This window comes from Nycticebus coucang, chromosome 8 (genome assembly GCF_027406575.1).
Source record: "Nycticebus coucang isolate mNycCou1 chromosome 8, mNycCou1.pri, whole genome shotgun sequence".
In the NCBI taxonomy this organism is placed as follows: domain Eukaryota; kingdom Metazoa; phylum Chordata; class Mammalia; order Primates; family Lorisidae; genus Nycticebus; species Nycticebus coucang.
Genome location: NC_069787.1, coordinates 39130930 through 39155947, shown reverse-complemented (window position 1 = coordinate 39155947; position 25018 = coordinate 39130930). Strand labels below are relative to the sequence as shown.

Sequence of the window (25018 nt, the reverse complement as noted above, 5' to 3'; positions counted from 1 at the left end):
GAATTTCTACTATCATAAGGAGGCAAAGCACTCAGTCCAATTTTCTCTCATTACAGAGCTTTAACTATAGTTACATGCCACATAATGACAATTTGGTCAATAACAGACCATAGAAATGACAGTGGTCCCTTAAGAATATAATAGAGCTGGGTGGCGCCTGTGGCTCAGTCAGTAAGGCGCCGGCCCCATATACCAAGAGTGGCAGGTTCAAACCCGGCCCCGGCTGAACTGCAATCAAAAAATAGCTGGGCGTTGTGGCGGGCGCCTGTAGTCCCAGCTACTCGGGAGGCTGAGGCAAGAGAATCGCTTAAGCCCAGGAGTTGGAGGTTGCTGTGAGCTGTGTGATGCCATGGCACTCTACCTAGGGCCATAAAGTGAGACTCTGTTTCTACAAAAAAAAAAAAAAAAAGAATATAATAGAGCTAAAAAATTCCTATCACCCAGTATTTACCATACTTTTTATAGTCATTTTAGGACATACTCCTTCTACTTATGAAATAAATAAATAAATAAAAGCTAACTGTCAAACAGCTTTAGGCAAGTCCTTCAGGAGATGTTCCAGAAGAAAGCATTGTCATTATAGGAGGTGGCAGCTCCAGGCATGTCACTGCCCCTGAAGACCTTTCAGTGGGACAAGATGTGTAAATGTAACACAGTTGATATCAATGATCCTGATCTTGTGTAGGCTTAGGCGAATGTGTTTGACTCTTAGAAAAACAAAAACACAATGTTTGACAATATAAAAAGTTAAAAACATGTAGCTTAAAAAAGGTTCATAGAATAAGGATATAAAGAATATATTATAGCCATACAATGTTTTTGTGTTTTAACCTATATCATTACAAAAGAGGCAAAACATAAACAATTTAAAGTTTATAAAGTAAAAAGTTATAGTAAGCCGAGTTTAACTTATTCTTGGAGAAAAAAAGTTTGAATAAATCCAGTGTAACCTAGGTATATGGAATTTATAAAGTCTACAGGAATGCACAGTATAATGTCCCCGGCCTTCACATTCACTCACCACTCACTCACTGACTCACCCTGAGTGACTTCCAGTCCTGTAAGCCCCATTCGTGGTAAGTCCCTATCTAGATCTACCCTTTATCTTTTATGCCATAGTTTTGCCATACCTTTTCTATATTTAGGTATGTTTAGATAAACACTTCCCAGTGTGTTGCAGTTGCCTGTAGTACTGGGACAATCACATGCTGTACAGGCTTTTAACTTTGGAGCAGTTGGCTATAACATACAGGGTAGGTGTGTAGTTGGCTATGCCATCCAGGCTTGTGTAAGTTCACTCTGAGATGTTCACACTGTTATGAAATGCCTAAGGATGTATTTCTCAGAATGCTTCCCCATCATTAAGCAAGGGATATCTGTATTCACAAAACCCTTGAAGGGCTGCATATGAATTCATCAAAATATGAACTGAATGTGTTTTAAATCAATTTTTTTTTTGTGGAGACAGAGTCTCACTTTATGGCCCTCGGTAGAGTGCCATGGCATCACACAGCTCACAGCAACCTCCAACTCCTGGGCTTAAGCGATTCTCTTGCCTCAGCCTCCCGAGTAGCTGGGACTACAGGCGCCCGCCACAACGCCCGGCTATTTTTTGGTTGCAGTTTGGCCGGGGCCGGGTTTGAACCCGTCACCCTCAGTATATGGGGCCGGTGCCTTACTGACTGAGCCACAGGTGCCAGCCTTAAATCAATTTTTTATTAAACTCTTAGCCACTGTCTTACCTTAATGATTGTTTTATAAAAAATTCTGATTACTGTTTTGGAAAGAAGGTGGCATCAAAATAAGGTATCATTTATGACCAACTCAATATACATTTTGATGACTTGGTATTTATTATGATTCTACTATTCTTTCTGCACTAATTGCAAAGCCACAAATACAGTTCTACAAAGGAATCAATTAAGAACCAGTTTCTTACATGCAACTTAGGAAACATTGCCCAAGTAACACAATCCTTCACCATACAGTGTGCAATCTTCCCACTGAAGAACGTGGGTAACACTCTCCATAGCAGAAGCCAAAAACTGGTGGCTGCCCTCTAACAACCTTCATTTGCTCCATGTATTTTTTGATTTATATAAACTTTCAGTTTAAAAAAAAAATTAAGGCATCCTTTTCCCCATGGCCTTTGAGGCAGGGCCTGGCTCCCTAGCTGCGGCAGCTCCGGCCGCCTGGAGCGGGGCTCGCAGGACCACGGCGCTGATGGTGGTGACAGTAGCAGCAGCAGCAGGGGCAGCGGCAGTGGTGGTGGCCGGGCCGCGATGGCTAAGGCGCAGGGCGCACCACCTTGGGCCTGGCCGGGCTGCAGGAGAACGTATTTACTGGGCAGAGATCTATTCCTACATGAGTCCAAACAAATGCTCTGGCGTGTGTTCCCCCTTCAGGAAGAGAACTCAGTTGCACATCACGATGTCAAACACCAGGGGAAACCATTAGCTGGAATCCATAGGCAACAGGAAGAGAAAAGAAACCCTGGAAATGCAATTTGGAATACCATGAAGTCTGAAGAACAGAAGATCAAAGACCCCTTGGAAAAAAGCTCCAGGAAAAACACGACAGAATCGCAAATTCACAGATTTGTACCCTGTCCGAAGGAGCTCTGGGAAGAGCAAAGCTGAGCTGCAGTCAGAAGAAAGAAAAAGAATAGATGAATTGATCAAAAGTGAGAAAGAAGGCGGCATGAAGGCAGGGCTGTGATCGCCACCAAGCAGTTCTCCCAGGCGACTTTGTGGTGGAATACCATGGGGACCTCATCGAGATCACCGATGCCAAGCAGACGCAGGCTCTGTATGCTCAAGACCCCTCTACAGGCTGTTGCATGTACTGTTTCCAGTATCTAAGCTACTGTGTGGATGCAGCTAGAGAGACAAACCGCCTGGGAAGGCTCATCAATCAAAGCAAGTGTGGGAATTGCCAAACCAAACTGCACCGACGGTGTCCCTCACCTCATCCTCCTCAGCTTGAGACAGCAAGGCTGGGGAGGAGCTCTTCAATTACTATGGCGACCCCAGCAAGGCTAGGAAGCCTACCGGTGGCTGAAGCAATAGCTGGCTGGCCTGTGCCCCTCCTCGCCTCACCTCTTCTTCTTCAAAGGACAAAGTGCCCCCAAAGGGAATTGATATATATTTTTTACACACTAAATCTTAGCAGATGACTTCAGATGTTTTTAAAAAGTATATTAAGATACCTTTTCACTGTACTACTTAAATATCTGTTACAGGTTTCCAAGGTGAACTTGAACAGATGCCTTTTATTACCAAAACTTATATTCTAGTTGTTTTTGTACTTTTTTGCATACAAGTCGAACATTTCTGCTTCCCATGCATACAAAGACTCTGCACAGGTTTTAGAGGAAAGAGTCAAACATGAACTAGGAAGCTGGGCAAGTCTCCTGCCTCCAGTAGAAAAGCCAGGACTTTGTCTCCACACTCCCAACGTCTAGGGACAGTGTGGGTGTGAGGAAGATGCTGCCTCCCGAAGCCTGGACAAGATGTTTTCAAGCTCTTGTTCTCCTGGTATCTTGTCAGGCACACATTGAAGTATATGAATATTTTTTAAAAGGTTTCACAGTAAGCTAGTCTTGCCCTCTGCTTTCTTGAAAGCTTACTGACCCCATGGCCTGGGAGCAGGGGCCAGACATAGATTTACTTTTCCAGAGGCTGCCACCTTTCTGGGCACCTTGAAGCATCAGGGCAGGAAATCACACCAGATGTGGGCAGGGAAAGCATTGCTTACCTACCTTGCCAAGGCAGGGTTTCCTGAACCTGGGTTAATTTTTATAGAAATGTGAACACTGAATTTATTTTTAAAAAAATAATAGTAAAAAATCAAAAAGAAACCAAAAACATTTTTAAAAGAAAAAAAAAGCACAGAAAACAACTTACATGTATATAGGTCTTGAAGTGAGTGAAGTGGCTGCGTTATATTGGGGGGGTTGTTTTTGTTTTTGTAGAAGAGATTTGAGATGGTACTCTATTCTAAATTAGAAATAAAGTTTTGTAGTGGGACCAGAAATTACTTACCTGACATCCCATCCCTACCCCACTCACCTGATTCTGCTGGGTTGAAAGTTCCAGACCTGCTGTCAAGGCCTTCTGTTTTATCAGACCACCCGGTGTCCTTCCTGTGAAGACGCAGCCATGAATTGGAGTGTGAAGACCCCCACCCCAGCCACCTCTGCCTGCCTCAGAGAAAGGTGCCCAGGTGTGCAGGGGAGGGGGCAGGGCCCAGCAGCCCCCAGGGATCAAGGATAAGGCTGAAGCTTCCACCGCAACTGTGATGGCAGGAGGAGTGGGTAGCTTCCTCCCTTTTAAATAGGACTGCTTCTCACATACTGTCCCTTCAGTCCAGTGGGCCAGGGCTCAGGAGCCATGCCGGGTCTCTGGCTCACTCTGGTCCCAGGTAAATGTGAATGGAGACAGGTATGAGAACCTGTCCTCATCCTCCATTCATCCCCCACCCCAGGCCTCACGACAGTGCTACCTAAGAAAGTCTTCCCCCCACCCTAGCCAGCCTGGTCAGCGGTTAGCAAACTGGAGGAGGATCCAACAGGAGTGTGTAAATGTGAGATAAAAATGTCTTGATAAAAATGTCTGTTTGATGTTTAGCTTTGTATTTAAACAAACAAAGGAAATAAACTTGAAAGTTATTTGTCATCATAAAAATGAAGCAAGAAAAATTAAAATATTTATTGCCAGGCCAAAAAATAAATAAATAAATAATAATAAAAAATAAAAAACAATTAAGAGCTTTTATCTAAATATCTAGATTTCTATTACCTCTTTTAAAAAAATAAGGCATCTGGGAACTATGGACTATTAATCCACATGGCAATGATTGCCTGGAGCTAAGTAATAATGCCACCTTTCTCCCAGGTTTCAGTTCTCCAGGTCTCTGCCTGGCTGGCCTTACTCTAATAAGTTCTTTGGCTACCGTGGGCCTCTCAGTTCACCACCTTGCTCTAGCTGGAAGACAGTTTCCTTGTTCCCAGCTTGGAGTCATCTGGAAAGCTGCCTAAAGGAAATGGGACTAACAGTAAACTTTGGAGAATGGACAGGAAAGAAAATGTGTATCAGGGGAACAGAAGAGTCTCCTAGGATGTGGTTATTGTGTGAGCAAAGCTTCAAGGGTGGGCCAGGGGAGGGACCCATAACACAGTGTAAAATAGTGAACAGGCTGGTTGACTCGGTCAGAGGTATAGGAATGAGAACGTCAGCCAGAAAGCTTCAGATAACAGATTAAAAAATGACAAAAGAGAGTTCTGAGTACTGATCCAAGGAGTTTCTGGGACATTCTGTAAGTTATAGTCTTTAACTCTCCACTGAGAAGCAGATACAGCTATTCTTCATGCAATTTCTGGAAGGTCAAATGCCCACGTAAAGCTTGGGTAGCGTGCCCTGCCTCCGCACGCTCCAACCTTTAAGACAAGAAATAGCACTGCCTAATTCTATATTAATCTGGCAGAAATTGTTCTCAAAATGAAGATGACTTCAATTCAAATCAGAGGGAATTGAAGTTTCAGCAAGGAAGGGGAAAGATTAAGGAGGCAGTGGCAAGCTCCTGTTAAGCACACAGGCACTCAAGTCACACTGCCTGTGCTCAGATCCCGAACTCTGCACACGGTGCTCCCAAGTGTAAGTATCATGGCCTTCTGTTTAGTGCCTCTAACACAGGAGACAGCAGTGCCCATGTCAGAGGCCTGGTGTGAGAATTAAGTGAGGTGTTACATGTTGTGCATGCTTAGAATAGTTCCTGGAATAGAATGAAAGTGAAATAAACATCAGTGGTGCTGCTATTGTCACCACTACCATCACTGAAAACAACTCAGCTGAGTCCAGACTGTGGAGCCGGAGATGTGTCTGTGGTCCTCACCACTGAAACAGAGGGAAACTCATGACAAAGGGGTTGTGAGGGAAGAAAAGACAGGACTTGGTAACTTCAGAAACGTGGAAACAAGACGTGTTCAGAAGTGTTCAAAGATCACTACACATATTTGAAGCTGGGTGATATGGTCAGATAGCACTGGGGAAAGTCAAAAAGAATCTTGGAGAAGATTCCTCTCTCCAAAAAGCTTTTGGAGAAATCACATTTAGGAGGAGAGCAGAACATGGTATTGGGACTATTTAGAAACCAATGAAAAGGCACAAGTAGAATTGGATAGAATGGTCTAGACCAGTGGTTTTTTTTAGAATGCATTATTTTTATTTTTAATTAGTATGGGTACATAATAGTTATATATATTTATGGGATGCATAGACCAGTGGTTCTTAACCTTCCTAATGTTGCGAGGCATTCATACAGTTCCTCATGTTGTGGTGACCCCAACCATAAAATTATTTTCGTTGCTACTTCACAATGGTAATTTTGCTACTATTATGAATCTTAATGTAAATATCTGATTTGCAGGATGTATATAGGCGACCCCTGTGAAAGGGTCATTTGACTCCCAAAGGGGTTGCAACCCACAGGCTGAGAATGGCTGGTCTAGACCAAGATGTAGTTTGGGCAGCTGGTAGTGTTTTGTGAAGTTGATGAATTTCTACAAGGCAAAAGGAACACAGACAAGCCATTATATCATTATGATCATTATTTTTAGATGCTATTGACTGAACCCTTTATATGTACTAGTAACTCCTCTAAGCGTTTAATCCAGGCTATCTCATTAAACCTTCTTCATAACTGCCTCCACAATTTATAGAGAAACTGAGGGGTTAGGAAGGTTAAAATCCTTGTTCGAAGGCACCCAGCTTTTAGGCAATATGAATTAAAAGTGGAATGCAGAGGCCTCACTCTTAACCATTTGCTAATCCTTTGCATAATAAAGAGGAAATGAAATTTAAGCAAAGAGGAAGGTATAAGAAGTCAAGAGACAAAGTGAATGGGTCAGCTCCTGAGGATGAGGATAAGGAAGAGAAGGGACTGACAAACTCAGGAGAGAGCCTTCCCCAGGCTACACTGTGCTCTGTACACTGGGAAAGGCACTTTTAAAAGAAGAAGGAAAAGAGGCCAGAAGACAAGGAGATGCACTTGATCATCCGAATACTAGGCAAGGAAGCCATTCCCAAGATCCAGGTCCAATGTCAGTTCAAATATAGAACAAGTGGCAGGATTTCATTTGCTTAGTTTCACCAGAGAAATGGATACCAGAATTGTGATTTGACATTCACTTATAACAAAATTTTGGAATGAATCTGTTGTCTTTTTCTCCAGCTTGGACAGTGTTACTGTATTTTGCTTAGAAGGCTGCCAGTGTATAGATTTCACCCATCTTCAGAGATGCACATGGTGTGGTGGCAAACTAATGTCAACTCCAAACAACTGCTCCAACCAGCGCCCCACAGACTGTTACCCACAGACCACAGCATGGCTGCCATGCACAGTCTACACCCAGTGGGCACTACACTAACTGTGGCCAATATCCCATTTAATATTCACAACTATTCTCATAACAAGGCATTGTTATTAGCCAGTCTGGCCTCTCACTGATACCTGGGTGAGTCTCTTGGAATCTGAAACATCTATTTACTCCACTAGAGAATAAAGAACTTACTTTGTGTTCTTAGTCACTGAAGTATTATATAGTTTATGCTCACTCAGTCACATTCGTACAGCACCCAGAGAAAGCAGCTCTAGGATGTGGAGGGAAGGAGTAAATCCCCTTGGATTTCTGATACTTTATAAGGGAATGACAAAAAAAGAAAAAAATACAATGACAGCTCTTCTTGTGCTTTAAAATAAGATGGTGCTGACAAAGAAAATCTCTCCTGTGCAGAGTAAAATGATCTTTATATTGAAGGACATTTTCAATCAGAAAAATAAATAAAAGATCAAATCATAGGTGCTAAGTCAAATAAAAAAAGACATAAAACATTACATACTGTATGATTTATTTTGCATAGAGAGAGAACACATATTAGTGGTTATTGGGAGTTGTGGGGAAGGGAGAATAGGGAGAAATTGTTTAATAAGGAAAGGGTTTTACTTTGGAATGTTTCGGAACAATGTAGAGGTGGTGATGACACAATCCTGTGACTGTACTAAACAAAACTAATTTGTTCACTTCAAAATGCTCAGTTTCTATTACATGAATTACATCTCAATAAACTAGTTTTAAAATGAAAAAATAGCAAAGTTTAAATTTTGAATAGGATGTAGATGAAGGGATTTTTCCTTTTTCCCTAGAACATGTGCAGAATCACTGTAAAAGAAGTCCGTCCTTGAGCCAGTGTTCCCATGAAGGAGTCCCACGTGAGAAAGGTACAGGCCTGTACAGTTAATTCGCTGGCTGCAGGAAGTGTGGCCTCAGCATGACACAATGGAGGAGCCGGAACGGCAGCAGTTGGGTTCTTCATCCAGTTACCACCCTACCACAAGAGATCTCAGAGGCTCATTTTTATGGTAACCACATCAACATACTTTTTCAAAGTCCCTGCTACAGGTCTGGCAATATATCAACTCTCTCCCATGCATATCAAAAAGGAATGGGAAGCCGTGGCTAATTGAAACCTGAAAATAATATCTAATGTTTTAAAATAAAAGTTTCTGTAACCTCTCCCCTTAAATCTTTGTGTTATATTGCTAGGGAGGGAGGGGAAATAAAACATACATAAATGACATTACTGTGTCCCCATAAATGACATGGCCAGCAAAGAAGCTAAACAGATGAGAAAGTTAAAATGTTGTGGGTAATAATCCACAAAGACTGTGTGGGATCCACCAATGACAAGTCAGACTCTACACATCGAGTATGACAGTTTATTATTAATGTTAACTGGCAATTTTACAAAAAAAAATACAGAATCATTCATGTAGATATTAGTGCCACACCCTCCCTTCACTAAGCTATAAGTCTATGCTGTTAGAGCAATATGAACACTTTTTAACTTGTATCCATCAGTTTTGTAGAATTTTTATTGTTGTCTGGAAACTATGGTGATACTTAATGTGATATACATTTGACATGTTAGAAAATATTAACATTACCATATAACCCCATAAATCAAATTTTGTGGAAAGAGTAAGGTACCTGGAATAAATCTATTTTATTTCCTTCGACTTAAGTAAGAAAATAATGTATATACCATATAGGTGAAAACAAAAATCTATTCGTTAGGGAAAATCAATAAAGTCTGAAACTGTTATAAGAAAAGCCTTTAAAAATAAGTTAAGGGAAAAAAGGAAAGACTTTATACTCATGAAAGAATGAAATTTTATCATATACTGAGAAATAACTGTGACGCTTAGCAAAGAATATTTTGAAAGCTCCTGCTAATGTGTCTATTTGGAGCCAGATAATGATACCCTTTACAATAAAATGTACTTTCTATCAGCTTTTTGGTTAGTATAGCAATAATTTCCTAACTAGGAATTAGATACATGACATAAAAGTTGAAGTACATCTGAAGGTATTTCATTTATATCCTAGGAAAAGTTCCTCCTGTTACAGTAGCTGATTTATTAACTGAAAGAGTTTTATGCAAAAGTTTGCACACTAGAAGTTTTCCCTCATTTCTAAAATGACCATCCCATTTTCTCCCTTTCATTTTTTTTTTGCATCACACTCTCTCACTTTATTTTGCTCATTAAAAAATAACCAACATTTGTTTTATGTATATATTATTTTCTTCTTTCATTAAAATTCTTTTTTCTTTTCCAAGCTTTCTGAGATGACTTATGACTTTTGAAAATTCCACCTCTCTTTTTCTAACAAATGTTGCCATCCCATGTGACATCTTGTCTGCAGAATCTTATGCACAGTAGACTTTGAAAGCCTCAGTTTTAAGGGTGTCCATCTTTAATGGTGACTTTCTTGGACTTGCCTCAAGGGTTTCATCTTTCTCTCTCTCTCTCTTTTTTTTCTGGCATACCGGATCATGGCTTATCATTGACAGAACCTCTTTCTTTTCTTTTCTTTTCTTTCTTTCTTTCTCTCTCTTTCTTTCTTTTCTTTTTTTTTACAGAGTCTCACTATGTTGCCCTCCATAGAGTGCTGTGACATCACAGCTCACAGCAACCTCAAACTCTTGGGCTTAAGCAATTCTCTTGCCTCACCCTCCCAAGTAGCTAGGACTGCAGGAGCCCGCCACAATGCCCAGCTATTTTTTTGTTGTTGTTGTTGTTGTAGTTGTTGTTATTGTTTGGCGGGCCCAAGTCGGGTTCAAATCCCTCAGCCCTGGTGTATGTGGCCGGTGCCTTAGCCATTGAGGTACAGGCATGGAGCCAGAAAACCTGTTTCTTTACATTTTTCATCCACTTGGGCATGGAATTCCTATGTGATGCTTCTTTCTTGCACTGGTGTCTAAACCTTTGGACAGCATGGCAGATTTTAGCTCGACCAACCAAAGAATACAATGTGCTTTCCCTTCTAACGAAGCCATGGGTCAACAGCGATTCTGAAGCTAAGCAGACAAGAGACCATAAGATAATTTTCCCACTTCTGGAAAGATCCTAGAAAGGACCAGTCCCAAGAAGCAAGGCCAAGTGTTCCGTCCTTGTCGTCTGAATCTGCATCTGGAGAGCAGGACGCTGGAAACGCTCTGTGCGCGCAAAGCCCACGGGACACCCTGGACGCCACGCTCTCTGCCAGGATCTCCACTTTCTCCCTTTCCTAACACTCAGAATGGAGAAAATAGTATCCTATAGAAATAGGATGTAGAAAGACTTGAGTCCCCAAGAGGACCTCGAGAGAACAGATGCTGAGACGGGCGCCGCCTCACGTAATGACAGTTGTGGGAAAGACCTGCGGAGGTAACCCGATCTGAGCCCGAGACTTCGGACTCACGCCCCACTTTGGACGAGTTTCATCTTGGATCTGAAGGATAGAAACACTTATTTTATGGTCAGTAGGCAGTTTAACAATCACAGACACACAATGGAGCAATCAAAAGGGTGAGCAGGTGAATATTCCCTTTCAGAGGATAAATTACCTTTTTCTGGAAAATGATTATTGGCTGACAATGAGGTGGTAATTTACTTCCCTCTAGCCTATAATAAACACAAACACAAAGCAGGACACCATTTTCAGCAGCTGTGTGGGTGATTATAATCACCTTTTAGCCTTGAAACCAGTCCCTATCTCATCAGCTATGATACATAAATACATATTTTTATGCCTATGAAAAGAAAAGATTTTATGCGTCTCAGCTTGGCAAGCTGTCCATTGTGCCACCTATTAGCAAACTTTACAGAATATAAGATTTCTTTTGAAGTGAACTCTAGTTTTTAATTCGGAGTACCCTCTTGCTTCCTGCCTTCAGGAACTAGTCTGAGGCAGCCACTTCTATTATGAGAAGAGGAGAAAAGAGTAGCATTATGTAAGTCAGCGGTGACCAACTGATGCTCCGGGGGAATGGCAGCGAAATAAATGTTCTTTTAAGCAAGATTGCTTGTTTCGTGGTGGTGGGGGGGTCTTTTGGTTATATAAGAGCTCAGCCTTATATAACCAGGAGAATTGCAACCAAGTGTGACATTAACTGGAACATACAGGAATCGAGAAGTTATCTCTAGATGCTATAGGAGGTTAGGGCATTAGAGCAAATAGCACATCATGGGGGCCTGGAGAAGAGAAGAGACAGAAGAATCCCTGTAATATAACAGGATGCAGGGGATGGAGGATCCCGGGAGCAGACTGAGGCCAAGGAGAAAACAATTACAAGAGACGCACCGTAGAAGATGATGGTCAAGTTTGTGGCGTCAGACTTTGTTAGATATGGATTCCCAATTTGTTGGGAATTATTTGAATTATTTGAATAATTTATTCAAATTATTTGAATAATTTATTCTCTTTTAGACTCCACATCTATAAATAAGAATCCCAGAAACACCATCCTTGAGTTAGTAGTGCTTTGGGGATTGGAGTAATATGCAAGAGTCATCTATCTGCTTGTCACCAAAGTGAAAGGCTGAGCGGAGATGCCAGCATGAATGCAGAGGTGATGGAAGATGACAGCAGAAGCTCACAAGATTTAAAAGTGTTGAAGGAGAGATCTGGGCTTCCCACAGTCAGATTACACCACTTTGCAACACTAGATGGAGGAGAGTCTCTTGAGAGATTCCAAAGGCCTTAGGAACCATCCCATCCCAAGTAAGTGAATTAGCCACCAACATGCAAAAATGATATGATGTCATGTCTCTAAAGAAAATAACAACAAAGAAATCTACTGTCTTTGGTTTAAAAAAAGAGAGAAAGATAACTTGAAAACCTTAGACTTGAAGTACCTGGTGCTGCATAGCAACTGCTAATTTACAGAAAGTAAGGGTCGAGCAATTGGTAAGACTCAACGCACCCTGTCGCCTGCCACCCAGATCAACTCACTCCGTTCTGCAGCCCTGGGCAGTGCGTGATTGGGAGGCTCCATCCATGATTAAAGACATTTCTGATACATTTGCAATGGTTATTTTTGCTTTGCTTCTGGTGACTGTCCAAAAGATTTTTAATGAATTCTTTGGTTCTGTACTTTGAGGTCAAATGCAAGCTAATCTGCCGATATTTGTGTGCCCTCCACATTGGCTCCCTGCTCCTGAAAGGAAGGGATGCTGATTTTGTCTATTTACTACCAGATCCACTCTCTCTCCGCTCCTCCTGCCATTCATCTAGGCAATTTTTTTTTAATGTATCTGCCAGATTTATTTATCTCTGACTTCTAGTTAGGTTGGGCCAATGAGAATCATCTGCAGGGCAATGGAGGCCAGGAGGGGAGAGAAGAGGGTATTTTCTCCCTTCCATTCTCTCTGATCAGACTGTATCACCCACTGTGCTCCTTGGATAAGCTCAGCTTTTGTGTGGCTATTGTAGGCTTAGAGATGGTACCAGCTATCCCCCATTGCTAGACTGTGGCACTTCTCCACTCCATTTAGTTCCCTGAATCCTTCCTACACTTTATCAATAATCCCTCCACTTGGATACCTTTCATTCAATCTCCTGATTGCACCATCTGCATCCTACTGGACTCTTGACTAATATATCAGATTTGAACACTCTAAATTTGAGTACAAAAGTAATTGGTGAGAAAAGACAAAAGGAAATAAAAAGAGTAGATTTCATATGAGTCTGGGGAAAAAAAAGTTTGGACAAGCACAATCTTGCAGATTAGTCTTTACAAGCCCTGCTTGCCTTAATCAGACACTTAAACAGTTGAGTGTTCTGGGTCATTTCTTCTCTGAAGCCTTTCATTTCATGTGTAATTAGAACCATGCCAGTCTGTAATGACAGCAACCTTCGAAATGGTCAGCCTGTCACTTCCACATCCCTAACTCAAGACACAAACGCCTGCCTGATTACTAAGAGTCTTATTAAGGGCTATTGTCTCCCACATCCCTGCCGACTCCTCCTACCTCCTGAACTTTAGCATCTTGCACTCTGCTCAAAGGGTTTAAAAAGAAAAAAAAAGAAAAGAAAATCTCACAGACACTCACATCAGACTGTATTCATAACCGAGGTAAAGTGCATCTGTTCTTGTCACTCACAGTTTTTGTTTTCCTGCCTAAATCTAAGAATAACCTGCAGTCAGTTGCAAAACAAGGAGGAAATTTTCTGAAGAGCGTGTGGGTGGAAGAAGTCAACTGTGAAGTATATTCTAACATCAAGAGTCTGGTTGGAAGCCATTGCGGCCTCTACTTAACTTTCCCAACTTTTTTGGCCATGGAATTTGTTCTATAAACCTCAGGTAGACAGCTTCTGTCTTTGGCAAAACTATTCAGATCTGGAGAGAAGTATCCTTTAAAGAGGACATTAATTCTGAAAACTGCTTAGTTTCTCTACTGGCTAAGATACAAAAAAAAATAAGCTTTATTTTCCTAAGTTACTAATTCTATTCATTTTTAAAACCTATTGATTGCAATTATGTGCACCAGAATTTTGATGAACACCTGTTTTCAAATTATCTAAGTTTCAGAACAGAAAACCTGATGCTGCTTTGAAAAATATTTTATTTACAACAAAGTAGCTCTAGCGCTGAAAACTAGAAATAGTTCCACAGTGAAACGTGACAGATGTTTAGTACTTTGAGAATTTAGTCACTGTGTCTTCACTGCTAAGCACAGTAGCTGGCACACAGGAGATGCTTAGACAACATTTACTGAATGAAAAGAATGCCATGTTGGCCCATTGTTCTGTCAGACTTCATGTACTCATTCAAATACTTAAAAGCTTCTCCAAAGAAGACAGGTGCATGGTCTACAGATACATGAAAAAATGGTCATCATCTTTAATCATCAGAGAAATGCAAATCAAAACCACTTTGAGATACCATCTAACTCCAATAAGAGTAGCCCACATAACAAAGTCCCAAAACTACAGATGTTGGTGTGGATGTGGAGAAAAGGGAACACTTCTGCACTGCTGGTGGGAATGCAAACTTTTGGAAAGAAGTTTGGAGAACACTCAGGAATCTAAAAATTGACCTGCCATTGGATCCTGCAATTCCTCTACGAGGAGTATATCCAAAAGACCAAAAATCACTTTGCAAAAAAGATATTTGCACCAAATTATTCATTGCAGGTAATAGCCAAGTCATGGAAGAAGCCCAGGTGCCCATTGACCCATGAATGAATTAATAAATTATAGTAAATGTATACCATGGAATACTATGCAGCTTTAAAAAAGATGAAGACTTTACCTCTTTTACGTTTACATGGAGGGACCTAGAACATATTCTCCTGAGTAAAGTATCTCAAGAATGGAGGGAAAAGTATCTGATGTACTCAGTACTTCTATGAAACCTACTTATATTTACTCACACTTTTTTATGAAAGATAGAACACAACTATAGCCCAGGATGAAGGAGAGAAATGGAGTGGGAAGGGAGGGGAAGGAGGATGTTTGATAGAGGGAGGGTAAATGACGGGATCACACCTATGGAGCATATTGCAAGGGTACAGGTCAAATCTGTCAAGTGTAACATAAATGTCTTAATACAATAATCAAGTAAGTGAGGCAAAAGCTATGTTTATTGATGTGCTTACATCAAACCAGATTGTATAAAAAAATCAACACATTGTACCCCACATATACATAAATGTATTCATAATCTATGTGTATATGACTTACTAAAAAAATACTTAGAATAATTACCACTTTTAAGGACCACATTTGTGTAGTGACTCCCATACCCAGAACACAATTCTTATTTGATAGAGATATGTGTAATAGTATGCAAAGGTTTTGATGGGTCCTCTGCTTCAGCAGGTGAAGAATACAAAAGCATCTACAGAGAGGATAATGGGAGCCAACCATCCAAGTCTTCAATTGGTACTCAATTCATTAAAAAAAAAAAAAAAAGCTCAGGGCGGCGCCTGTGGCTCAGTCGGTAAGGCGCCGGCCCCATATACCGAGGGTGGCGGGTTCAGACCCGGCCCCGGCCAAACTGCAACCAAAAAATAGCCGGGCGTTGTGGCAGGCGCCTGTAGTCCCAGCTACTCGGGAGGCTGAGGCAAGAGAATCGCTTAAGCCCAGGAGTTGGAGGTTGCTGTGAGCTGTGTGAGGCCAAGGCACTCTACCGAGGGCCATAAAGTGAGACTCTGTCTCTACAAAAAAAAAAAAAAAAAAAAGCTCAGATACATAAAGGAAAAGAAGCACTGATATTACCTATGTGAGAAAACAGAGCTACTATATAACAATAGATCTGGGCAAAGAAAAAACCCAGTTCGTAGGCTTGCCTTCATGCAGCTTCACGAGTGCTGGTTGTTAAAATGATCTTGAAAACTGGTGGCGTTTGGATTTCCTTTTAATAGACCTTTAACTATGCAGTGCAGACCCTTTCCTGAGAAACACCCAAGAGGGGTGGATGTGCACATCACTGCCACTGTGGCCAACAGTTCCTAAGCTTTCTTTGGCAGCACTGAAAAGGGAAGGAAGGGGGTTTGTAACACAAAATCTCTTCAGATGGTGAGGACCAAGGATGCTTATAGATCTATTTAGTGGTACTGGAGACTTTAACAAAGAGTTACACTTAAAAATTTAAAGGGAATATCTACCATATACAAGAACAACATACACACACACACGCACATGCGGACACATTCATGCATACGTATACACATATACTCATCAAAGTAAATAAGTAAATTAAAAATGTCTTCTAATACGCTAATGTACTAAAAAATTACATAAAAGTAATGTGCCCTTTAATAAGAATTTGTTCTGATTGTATCAGAGAGGCAATCTCATTTAGATGGCTTTTTTTTTTTTAACACATTCATGTCTCTCAATTGTTAATCTCCGTTTTAAAGGCAGCAGCTTATCTAAGCCAGCACTACCTCGGCAGCATCAAAAAACACATTGGCAAACTAGGACAGGCCTAGGGAGAAAAAGGACTTTCAAAATTTGATAAACCATCAGAACAGCAAAAAGGAGTCAAATTTGAGATCTTCAACCTAAAGATTTAGAGTCTATTTATTACATAACAAACAAAAAAAAAGTCCATTTTACACTGAATCCAGAAAGAGAATATTAATCTACCATTTCAGATACCACGTATATACTAGTGGTTGTTTCAGGATGTGCAGTAGCCAAGGCCTCTTTTGACCTGAAGAAAAATCTTTCGTCCTTTAAAACAGGATTTAAAGTAACTTCCTCTCAGTGGCCTTTCCTGGACCCAGTCAGATATATTCCTTCACAGGATTTTTACAGACAGCTCTTTATTCCTCTCTGTACCATAGTATTTGGATTCAGTTTTTATTCTGTTTGTCTCTAATGAGACCACATAGTAGGATCATCTGTCTTCTAAATTCCCAGTACCTGCAACAATGCTTGGTTTACAGGAACACGAAAGGCACAGGGTTTGGGTGTACTGAATGTAGCAGTTTTTTAAAGTCAGGGATGATTCTTTACATACCCTATGATGAAAGCAAAATGTTTGAGAAGTTTCTAGTATTATGGGTCCCAACTCACTAAGGCAGAACAAAGAACTCATTTTCCCTAGCACCCATCTGGCAAGGGCACAGGGAATGATTCGGAAGCAGCAACAGGAACCCCAGAAACCCAGTGTCTGGAGAACACTGAGGGAGGGGCAGCTGGGATCAGAGGCGGCAGAAGCAGGGATCCCTCATACATTTGCTTTCTTTCCTCCAACTAGCTAGACCAGTGGTTCTCAACCAGTCTGAGTTAGCCCTCCACCTGGCCATGCTCGGAGACATTTTTGGCTGTCACAAATAACAGGGTGCTATTGGGATCTAATGGGTAGAGGCCTAGGATAGTGCCAAATGTCCTATAGTGCACAAGAGATCCCCTACAACAATATTCATAGTGCTGAAGTTAAGAAACGCTGAGCTAAACTACGTTTTGTTGTCTACCACAAAAGCTGACCATCTTTGGCTTTCTAAGGTTCCATTTTCCCATTGGGATCATGGCAATGATAATGAGCTATGATTATCTTAGATGTTCCTAGATGTTAAGTTGTGAGACTTAAGATAGCAAATATAAAATTCATAGAGTACAACCTAGCATACAATAACTGCTTAACGCTTACCAGATATTTGTAATAATGACCATCGTAACGAAGGCCAACATTTATCTACACATAGTAAGGACATGTCAGGTACTGTGCTAGATGTCTTAAAAACTAGTATTATGAGTATACATGCTCCCGTGCTCAAAAAACACTTGGTAAAATAATAAAATCTGATGAAAAACTGTTTATTAAATGATTGCAGGCATAAGGCACATACAAAGGACATAAAAATGTTTATTAGGACACATTACTGAAAACAGTAAATTAAATTTCTTTTTTCCCATGAAGAATGCTTTCTTTCTAAAACGTTTCTGATCTTAAGAACAGGCAATCTTAAATGCAAACTCAGAGCTGTTTAATCCTCTTCAGACAAAGCACAATGAAACAAGGCATGGCTGAAACCTATTACTGCTGGCGGGGCAGACTGCTGGAGCCAAAGTGACCGCTAATTCTGTCCTGCTACATGCAGGAAAGTGAAGGAGACGCACGGCACTTCAAATAAATCAATTTCCTTTGTTAGCTTCCTTTCTTTATCGTTTGCTTTTACGGATCAAGTTAATCATTTTCACATAAAGATCAATCTCAATATGCACTTTCGTTTGAAAGTTGTCAGATTTTGCGGAGAAGCTAAATTCAAGCGAAGGAGGGGAGAGTATATGCTAGATTTCTGTTGTTGTTTCCAGCGGCCCAAACATTCCATGAATTTCTGTTAACAGTACCCAAAGCTCTTCTGTTGCTGGCACCAGTTTAGTTAAAGTGTAATTTTAGGGAGAAAGTATCTAAAATTTGAATCTTGGTTAAAGTAACCAAAAGAGTGAAAAGAACCAGAAATGATTTCTTTGCATGGCAGTGCCCTCATAAGACTGTTGAGTACATTTGCTATCTACACCCACAAATCTACCCTGTCTCCCCTGTCCCATCCCCAAGCCTCATTCTCTGTCTCCTTCAGTCTGTACAATGAACAGCCCAAAGCCTCTCAATAAATTCCTTTTTTGGCTTAATTACAATTTACTTCTCTTTTCTTATAACCAAGGCAATGCTGTTACTGGTTAAAACACACATACACACACACACATATACTGGCCTACTTAGGACATTATCTTACACACTACTGTGACATTTATGGATTTGGGGCCAGGATATGGTATTTCCATTCCTTCTCCATTTAATCACTTGCCCACCTTTATACCTCAGTTATAAAGTCTGTGAAAAAAAATATTGAGGAAGACTACCAATTAAAGATGCTTAATAAGTCAAGAGAGTTCATATTATAGTTTCTCATGGGACAGTTTGCCTGAAGAGATAAGCACGTGACTGAATCTTTTTGAAACCTCCAAAATTTATATAGATCAGCTACTTACCAAAAAAGGGTTCATGTAACTTTTTTTTTAAAGATAGGGTTGAGCTCTGTCCCCTGGGCTAGAGTGCAGTGGTGTAATCATAACTCACTGCAACCCCAAACTCCTGGACTCAAGTGATCCTCCTGCCTCAGCCTCTGGAGTACATGGTGGCACATGCCCTTATATATTTCTCTTTTCTTTGATGAAATATTAATTCATGACGAAAAGAAGAGTTTGACATATCCATTACTGGGTTCTGCTAGAGCCACTAACAGTGTAAGTCATATATCAATTTTCAAGTATCAGTTACACACTAAAAATGTTAAAAAGCTCTACTAATGACAGCATATGCCTTATTTTTAAAGGTATTGAGAGATCTTTCTGCAAGTCTTTCAACCAGTACCCATAAAGTGACTTTTTGAAAACACAGACACGTTTATATATGTATTTATTCCCTAAACACAAGTTAGCTAGCTGGGAAACATCCCAGCTATAACCTTGAAGCCAACTAGACATCCTGGACGTACTGTCTAGTCTAACTCGCTTCCTGGATTGAGACTTGACCTGAATACTGAGGGTAAACACAGCTTTCAGACATAGATCTGAACATCTAGTTTCAAATAAATACCAACCTCACATGCTGCTTACAACTCTCAATCCACATTTGCCCACTGGATGTTCACTAGTCAGCAAACCTTTTCAGAATGGATACCCCAGAAGTCAACTACATGTAAAATCTAATGAGGCAAAGAATGGCAGCAACAGAAATTCATGAAAAGAATAAGGATATTTAAATATAAATGACAGAAACTGTGGAGAGAAAAAGAAAAGTTCATGGAAACACTTCAAGAAGAGTAATAAAAGAGAGGAAGAGAGAAAAATCAGAAGAGGAAAGGGATGCTGAAGGTTGAGACTAGACACAATTAACAATATTACAGAAAATTAAGTACAGTAAGTTGGGCCAAGTGTATCATTTACTTATCACTTTGGGGTTTCCTAAGGTCCAGTGAGATAACTACAGAAACTGGGGAAAAATGAGTTTAATATTAATTCAGACCTGTCCTGACACCTGCCCTTAAAGAATCAATTCCCAACACCAGGGAATGGACATGTGATCTCAAGTGGTTGTCCTGTAAGAATTTAGAAGGGTCCTTGCCATAGATTAAGTAATGCATATCCTCTAGCAGATGCCAGCAAGAAGCAATGTAGCATAGAAGTTAAGGACATGGATCTTAAGTACAGAGTTAGACTATCTGGGGCTTAAAGCCCAACTCCAAACTTAAGAATTGGGTATCTTCTCAAAGTTCTTTAGTATTTACCAGATCATTAGCTTTCTTTCTTAGCAAAACAAGAGAGTACATATTTCACTGGATTCTTATAAAGGCTAAATTTGATAGTGCATATTATAAAAATAAATCATCAGCCCAAGTTCTTCTAGTCTGCCTCAATTAAAATAATTAAAATCATTGGCCATTAATTTCAGAGCATTTAGTAAAAAAGTCCTAAGAAAAGAAATTGTTGACCCAAGTTCTATTGAAAATATAAGCCATGGATTAATCATAACCCTTTGTTTAGGGAGATATCCATCTAAAGACTATTTAAAATCAAATTTAAGATAAATTTGTACTTTTCATGTTCTTGTAAAGTTGAATATCTGTATCATTCAATTTACCAAATGTGGTAGTGATCTTTTGTACAAATTCTAAAATTTGTTTTAACTGTTACAACAGCAGTGATTCTATAACTTTGGGCTCTGAAGGTTTATAATGAGGAGTACATTTGTTAGAATGATTGAAGTAATTTTTTTTCCATAGGTGGTTGTCTTCCTAACTAACCTTATGACAATCACTGCATGAGACCTCAGTGATCTAGTTATATCAAGCCATATAAAAACCTGAACATTTTTTTGCTATAAGTAGTACATCTAAAGCCATATTTCCTTGGGAGAGAACAAGTTATTTTGCAATTAAAATTAAAAAGAAACAGACAGGCTATCATCAGAATATAACACAAAATCTCCATTTTTCACAATAATGCAATTCATTTAGCAAACCTAAATAGTTATATGCAACACTAAACTTCCTCAGGTTTTCTCTTAGATGTATCTTTGAAGGAGCATGAGGTAGATTTGGTATGTTTTAAAACACAGACAGATAACACATCCTGTCTGTTTAAAAGCTTATAGACCATTACAGATGAAGCAAGCTTCTAAATTCAACTCCAAATAATGGAGAAATTCAATACAAACAGCATCCTAACAACAAAAATGCTATTTTTAATGCTTAATACTTGTAATTCTGACAAGAAGTGCAGATTTAAGGGAATAGAAGCAAAATATAGGGTAATTCAGAATACTAAGAATCTGCTGTTGTTTAACTGACCGCAAAGGCAAAAGTAAATAGGAAAAGTGATGTCTCATTTTGATGGGGCTGCTTACTAGCTGTGCCTACAGAGAAGTAGATATCAGGCATTTCTGCCAAAGCCAAGGGAGGTGTTCACCACTGAGATGATGCTAGGAATAGATGAATAGTTATCCAGATGGTACAAGGTGGCAGGTAATTTGCAGATAATTCTAAGCCTCTCTGGAGTACAACATAGTACCAAAGAAAAAAAAGTCTAAACCTAAAGAGGAAAAAATAAAGTCCAGCTGGCTATACTGGACATGTTTATTTATAAGACTGGCACAGGTTAATTTTGTTACCATCAAACAATTATTGATATATTCTCCTAATAAGGTCTTACTGTGGATCAAAAGCACAGCAAAAAGTAATTTAAAATATTTTAATTGGCAAAAGAGAAATTTCTAAAGTGCTCAAATCCCTTTTATACTTTGAAAAATAATTGGCATAAACAGACAACGGTTCATGTGTGATTAAAGTATACACTACCTATTAGTCACAAAATTGTATCAAAAAAAGCAAAGTTGAATTGCTGTATGTGGGATAAACAATATATCCTTCATTTCATTTTAAAAAATACAAGAGAGTTAATGAGCTAAATAACTTCTCTGGAAAACTATTAAGTAGGACAGAGGATTCAAGGCCCTAAAATTAATTTTTCAACTGTGGTTTATCCACAGGAGCTCATTTCTCTTCTCACGTGCACTGTGCTCACTTAGTGACTTCCTTCAAACATACACACCATACTCCCAAGATTTCTCTCTGTCCTGTTTGAAGTAATAAGACAGCAAATTTAACATTTTGGTGTTGGCAAAACACACTTAGATTCCTCTCATCCATTGATTCTGGAGCCGTGAGGAAGATGGGAAATCTTCAGTGGTGCACCAAAGGTCAGTGAGCAGTAGGCAAACTGGACAGGAGAGGGGAGCATCAGCCCTCTGCGACCCATGTATCTAAGATGGATGTTACAAGTGTCACGCACACATTTAGAATTTCTACCTGCACCAAGCACCTGGGTTCCAAAGTGTTCAAGATTCCATGGTCCTGATGCCAATATTTTTGCAAATTATAAAATTCTTAAACTAATTCTTAAATTAAATGACTTGGGTCTCCCCAGTGTGTTCAATAAGATATGTAACTCCTATTAAGAAGGAAAGCTATTCTTATTTCCTTGGAAATTACCAGAGAACACAGCATTTACTGCAGGGATTTTTTTCATAACCTTCTCTTCCTTGACTAAGAAAATAATCCACTTAATGTGTTCAAAGGATAATAACTCCACTACTATATTATGAGAGGACAGACTTCTAGGGAACAGAGCCATTTACAAAAACATTGAGGAATTGCCAGACGTTGTAGGGTTCATAACGCTGCTGCTAATTACTATGCACATTGTATTTCTGGACCTACTGACAGTGTATTGGCTGATCTTTCTGGATTATCTTTCCAGCTGAATGCTGTTAATTTTCCATATAATGCAAATGGCAGGGAGGATGTTGGTCTATTTTGTGATTGGCAAGGAAAAAATTTAAAATCGTGTTTTAGATTAGGTCACAAAAAAGTGTGCCAGATGGTCATTACAAAGAAGAAAATGCTTTCAACAAACCTCACACATTGTATAATTTGGGGCAAAATACAAAATATATAAATGTCCTGCCATAAATATACTTGAGCTGGAGACACCTGGCAATGCTGGAATCTCTGGTAGAAATAATTCCCAAAATGGTGTGAATCTGACTTCTCCCTTTGGAAAACTGCTGGATGATTCTTTAGAAAATTTAAGTTAGATGGAATACATGTTTTAAAAAATATCTTACAAGGGCATATTTATATTTATTACCCATTCTAGTTATTTTCTCTTGTCTAAGGGGAAAACCTTGTTTCACCTGTACTTTCTTCACTTTCAAAGTTTTAACCTGTAAATGTTTTCCAAAATAAAATAGGGCATGATGGTGAGCACCTGTAGTCCCAGCTTCTCAGGGGGCTGACGCAAGAGGATCTCTTGAACACAAGAGTTTGAGTTCAGCATGGGAAAATATCAGACTCTGTCCCTAAATGTAACAAGTAAGTAAATGGCAGTTTATTTTCATTTTCTTAATAGGAATCTTTGTGGCGGGGTGCTAGCTTGCATTCTTCATGGTCTATTAGCAGATACTTTTCTCAACAGTGTATGAGGACAAAAATAAACAAACAAACAAACCAGTTTCACATTTAGGGCCCTGAGAGATTCACAATGTCCACCTTCCTTCTCTCTGCCAAGATTTAAATTATCTTTTTAATGTGGCCTCTGTTACAAATCTACCATCCTCCGCAGCTTTCCTATTCTCTCCCAGGATAACTGGAATTGTGCTCAATGTCTGTCAATTGCAAGTGCCATTTATTGAGCACCCTGGAAGGGTCACACACTCTGCAAATCTCATTTCATTGTCGCAGCCATGGCAGGAGGTAGCTGTTAGTATTTCCTTTGTACAGATGGGCAAACTTTGGCTTAAGCAAGCTAAGAACCTGGCCCCCATTTTCTCACTTAGGAAGGGGCTGAGCTGAGATTCAAACCTATATCTAATTCTCAAACCTGTTATGGTTGATGATGATGGAAGGAAAAAGATACCATACCAACTAAGGAGAAAGTGTTCTTTTAGCTGCAGGCAGCACATGATTTTCACCAGCCCCAAAGACTTGAAGAAGTGATCAGAGAGGAAATGCATGAGATAGAAGGGAAAGCCATCCACAAGTTAATACATCCAGAAACAGTGCACATGAGCAAAGTGTTGAATAGAGCGTAAGACCACAGAGTTAGGGGAGGAGGAGGGAGACCGAGTGAAACCCCAAGAAAAGAGAGTCTACAACTTGCAGCTTTGGGGCCACATGTGGCCTCCTGGATCCTTGAGAGTGGCCTTTTGACTTAATCCAAATTTTACAGAACAAATCCTTTTAATAAAGGTTTTGAGAATTAGATTCACTTGAGGGGCTGCGTTTGGAGATCTGGAGGGCCACAAGTGGCCTTGAGGCCACAGATTCTGTACCTGCAAATGAGAGTAGTTCAGAACATTGGAGACACTTGGCCAATAGAGTTAAAGATCTTAGTCAAAGAAGTACTATGCGAACTCCATTCCCAGTTGCCTGACCCTGATAGACTACATGTTAGTTTCTCAATAAGGGCATGTTAAGTAAATTGAACATTGTCTCTTCTGAAATTGAAATGTCTAAAATGGTAACACCATTGCCAGTGCTGCAAAGTTTGAACGCTGCAAAGCAAATTGACTACAGGGGAGTGTGTGTGTGTGTGTGTGTATGCGTAGAATATAAATTACTCTTGTAACCTGCTTACAAATTAGTTATGAAACTGATAGTATGTGGCTTTGTATGTCAATATCCAAAAAGCAAACAAGCAAAAAATGCAGAAGAAATAGAACCTCAGTCACTTCATATTAAGTGATCCCTCGTTCATTTGTTTAAATAATATTTATTTAATATCTACTACATGCCATGCATGGTGCAACATGTTAGGGGATATAGTGATGAATAAAATAGGTATGGTTCTAGCAATTACAAAGCTTACTACTTAGTTGTGAGTACAGACAATATTCCAGTATGGCAGAAGTAAATAGAACTACAAATTGTGATAGAATACAAAGGAAACAAACTGGGTGCAGGAGAAAAGACAGGCAGGTGGATGGATGCAGGAAAGATACATTTAGGTACAGTGGTCAGGAAAGGCTTCTATAAATTCAACCTCTAGAGTCTAGAAATTTGAACGAGTGTCCAAATCACACAGAGTGCTGCTTATTAAAATGGATTGCTGAGTCCCACT

General features: G+C 39.8%; 1 pseudogene; it reads left to right on the top strand.

Moving 5' to 3' along the window:
- The first annotated feature begins 2314 nt into the window (after window positions 1-2314).
- Window positions 2315-3068, top strand: LOC128591314 (N-lysine methyltransferase KMT5A-like; annotated as a pseudogene).
- Window positions 3069-25018: the final 21950 nt, after the last annotated feature.